The following is a 4,558-nucleotide window of genomic DNA, read 5'->3' as shown; positions in this document are numbered from 1 at the left end:
TCACTTGTTCTTAATTTCTAGATTTAATGAATTTTAAAAATTAAGTTATTAGAAATTTATTAAAATATTAAATATAATCTGATATATAACCTGTTTCTGTCTTTAGGAATGCATCACAGATTTGTAAAAAAAGAAATAATCTCTGTAAAAATTAATTTTAGCTTATTTAATTTAATAGTCAGTCTAAATATCATATCTACATAACGAATATATGTGTACATGTATAGACATATTATATTCAACTTTCTTCACTCAGATGTCCAAAGGTCATTATCATTTGTGCATCTAATAGAGATCTCACATTTACAAGTGTACAGAACAAATATATAAGTCTCATTTTCTATTTCTCCAAAATACTTCTTTTCCCAGTTTTAACCATGTACATGAATGCTAAGATGCTTTCCATAGTTTATCAGGCCAAGTCACCTACTAGTAATAATTTACTTATTTGTTTTTTTCCATTATTATACCATGTAAACTATTAATAAGTAACAGTAATATAGCTTCAAATATAGATTCTGATTCTGTCCATTTTCCCCTTTATATCTCCTGTTATTTACTGAACCAGAGCTACTGCAATATCTCATCAAGATCATCACTGTATCTTTATTTTCTTTCCTTTTTTTAATTGTACAAAATAGAAATAATACATTGATTATAATAAATCCTGGGTTAAAAGATTATAAAAGAGATATTTTTAGCTGAAGATTTTCACAGAGCAATTACTATGCACCTTAATCCTTTAAGAAAAGTATAGAGCACTTTTCCAACCATTTCATTATAGTTTTTTGTTGTTGCTGTTTAGGTTTTTACCATAGGGAACATGCACTTGCTGGAGAGACAGAGAGAAACAGTGAGAAGGAAAGTGAAAAATCACCCTCCAGGGGAATGGCCACAATGTAGTCCCTTCTGCATTCTCCTCCTAAGATTCTGGGCAGGCCCGCACATGCACCCAGCATGAGTTTCAAGCTGCCAGGTGTGTGTTAGTCTGGCAGTTTAACCACTGTGCTAATTGCTGACCCAGACTATAGCTATAATTTTTCTTTTAAAAAATTATACACTTTATCATCAACATATAATTTTCTATTTTGTATCCCTGAAATGTTTGCTTCTTTATTTTTCTCCTTGATTCCTTTTGTCTCACCTTCCTCCATCTTCCACCTTCCTCTCATACTATTTCTAGTATCTGCAATTGTTCTCCATGCTCTTATATCTCCCAATATTTCAGTTTCTGCCACAGAGTGTGGACATTTGGTATATATTAAGTGGGGGATATACAATTTCTCTCTTTCATATTCTGGTTTGTTTCACTCAGTAAACTTCCAAATTCATCCACATTCTATCAAATGCCAGGGTCTTGTTGTTTTTTTGGATGAGTAGCACTCCATAGTGTATATGTGCACACTTTTTCAATCCATTCATCTGTTCCTGTACATTTGGGTTGGTTCCATGTCTTAGGAATTGTGAATAATGCTGCAATAAACACGGATGTGCAAGCACTTTTTTGACAGAGTGTGCTCCTATCCTTTGGGTAGATAACCAGGAGTGGGAATTGCCAGATCATATGGTAGATCTATTTGTAGGTCTTTGAGAAATCACCATATTGTTCTCCACAATGTCTGTACTAATTTACATTCCCACCAACAGTGTAGGAGAGTTCCCTTTTCACCAACAGATGAAGGCTGTACTAATTTACATTCCCAAGCCACAGTGTAGGAGAGGTTATTTATTTATTTATTTTTCCCCACGAATAGACATGTTGACCGATGGAACAGAATAGAGACCCCGGAAACAACTTCCAAAACATACAGCCAACTGTTTTATTTCATAATGGGTACCAGTGAATCCAGTGAGAAAAAGAAAACCTCTTTAGCAAATGGCGCTGAAAAAACTGGGTATCCATCTGCAGAGAGATGAAACTTGACCTCTCTCTCTCACCATTAACAAAACCAACTCAAAATGGATCAAAGATCTAAACATCAGACCACAAACTATACAACTATTGATGGAAAACACAGGGAAAACTCTTGGAGATATTGCAATAGTTAAAGACTTCTTAAACAAGACCCTCAAAGCACAGACAATAATCCCAAAATATAGACAAATGAGATTACATAAGATTAAAAATCTTCTGCATAGCAAAAGAAACAATAATTAGAGTTAATTGACAACCCTCGGAAGGGGAGAATATATTTACAAACTATGCATCACTGTAGTTTTCTAAAGGGTCTCTTTTCATTCACTTTCAACACGGGATCCAGCCACCTTCTCCACTATGCTACCGGCTAGCCTTCCAATGGCGTTTTAGTTGCTTACTGAATAGCATCTAAGCATATTGCTGTGGACTATATTATTAGTTTTATCTGTGTCTCAGAATTACTACTCTTCATATCCCCCTCGTTACGCTGCAACCATCCTATCTCACTTTTTGTTCTGTACACAGCCCAGTTCATTTCTACTTTGGGGATTTTTTGCATTTTTTTCTCTGTGTCTGAAATTCTTTTACCCCAAAGTTTAGACATCTAACTGTACCTTATTGTGTTTTGATGAAATGGTCTATCTTCATAAAGAACTTTCCTGAACTATCTTTTTAGGGAAATTTCTCAGTTATTCCCTGAATTTATAAAACCAATGATCTGTTTCTTTATGAATTCACTTTCTGAGCATAGAGTTTTCTTGTACATAATTGAGCACCATAAACAACAGGGACCTTTCATAGATCTTCCTCACCATACTATCCTCAGTATTTTGTGATAAACATGGGTAAAACAATCAATAATTATTTGTTGGATAACTGACAAGTCTTCACACAAAATTATTCCATTCACTTTTTAGAAAACTACTTCCCTGATCACAAAAAGACAGCTTGATTGCTCAATTCTTTCAAAAGAAAATTTCTCAGTGCTTACTCCACTGACTTGAACAATGCCTTAGGTTTCTGCCAGAATCATCAGTTTGTCATTTCTGAAGCATACAAGTACAGTGATCTAGCTATATACTCTCAACTGACACAGAATATAGGGTCCTTTGATTTTTAAAGTGCATTCCTATCACTGTAGCATGTTTAGCTTATCTCTTTCTATGTGAAATAATCTAATTTTCCACAGTGTTATATTTTTCTTTCTTTTGTATAAAAATCCCTTTTCCATCCTCTCCTGACCTTCTAATTAATAGGTACCCTTTATTGTGGGCCAGGCCATTCAGTTTCTGTTATTTTCTATTCAGGAGACTGGAAATAATGTCTAATAGTTGACTTCTTAGCTATTTGGGGAAGACTTCAATTAAATTATTTTAATTCAATTAAATCTTTTTGCTGTTGGAGAGCAGCTGGAAGGCTAAGAGTAGGGACAGATAACTCCTTACTCCATACTTGTCTCTAGCATTTATATTGCACATTTTCTCCCCTTATAGAAGGTCGTTAGATTTTGGTTTGGGCCAAATTAAGATTTATTATTTCCATTTTGCTTTTATAAATTAGTATATATTTACATTTTGTATGTTTCCTTAAAAATCCTTTTGCCTATTCTTCTTTTCTCAAAGAAGTTTTTTGGGTCATTTTTATTCTTGTCCAATAATTTTAATATTTATTTATAATTTTCTCTTCTTTATTTTTTTCTCTTGCAGTAATTACCTTCTGATTAACTTCCAAATAAATTTCTAACTCTAAAATATTAAATTAAAATTGTATTTTGATAAAGACAAATGAAAGTATATTTAAAAGAGCTAATATCCTAGGTTAAAGTCAAGAAGTATGGCAGGGACCAGCAGTTAGCGTAATGGCTATGTCGCTGGACTCCCACGTAGTCGACCACGGTTCGAGTCCCGGACCCGGTGGCTTAAACTCACGCCGGGCGCGTGTGCGTGCGTGCCCAAGATCCCGAGAGGAGAATGGAGGAGAGGGGATTGCGGCATGGCCATCCCCCCTGGGGGGTGATTACCTGCTTTCTATCTCTCTGTCTCTCTCTGTCTGTCTGGCGAGCGCACGCGCCCTATAGCAAAAACCTCTCCAAAAAAAAAAAAAAAAAAAAAGAAGTATGGCACATATAATTTTTAAGTTGTACAAAGCACACAGTGGAAAGAATTACAAAAATAAACAGCCCAGAGTTTATTTAAATGGGATGGTATAGGGAAGAAGCTGAATTTAGGGTAATAAACCACAGCAAAGGGTTCAGACTTGAGGGTAATAGAGCCTGAAGCAACTCCCTGAGTCTTAGCAAGCAGGCATAGGTAGTTTTTATTGGGGAATTTCAATTAAGCCATCTGTGGAAAGGGAGTTGTTAAAGAGGCTATTCCAGCTTGATCAACACTCTAAGACTACCCTCCTACTAATTGATCAGCAGTATGTTTCCCAGAATGCAAGGCAGGTGGCTGTAAGACAATGCTGCGTATTCACAACATTTTAGAAAATATATCTACTCAGTCAAACACTCCTTGAGATAATTTTTCTATGCTGATTAATTTAAAAGATTCATTAGAAGTGGATTTTACTGGAACTGATATAAAAATCATGAAAATCTGAAGCCTATGAGGCAGGAATACTCCCTGGACACAAAGATTT

General features: G+C 35.1%; 1 pseudogene; it reads right to left on the bottom strand.

Annotated features, from left to right (window-relative positions):
- Positions 1 to 213: 213 nt before the first annotated feature.
- LOC114007320 (uncharacterized) lies at positions 214 to 284 on the bottom strand (annotated as a pseudogene).
- Positions 285 to 4,558: the final 4,274 nt, after the last annotated feature.

The sequence above is a fragment of the Tupaia chinensis genome, unplaced genomic scaffold, assembly GCF_000334495.1.
Source record: "Tupaia chinensis unplaced genomic scaffold, TupChi_1.0 Scaffold000153_1, whole genome shotgun sequence".
NCBI lineage: Eukaryota > Metazoa > Chordata > Mammalia > Scandentia > Tupaiidae > Tupaia > Tupaia belangeri.
The sequence above is the reverse complement of the archived record's forward strand: the minus strand, read 5'-3'. Positions and strand labels throughout refer to the sequence as shown.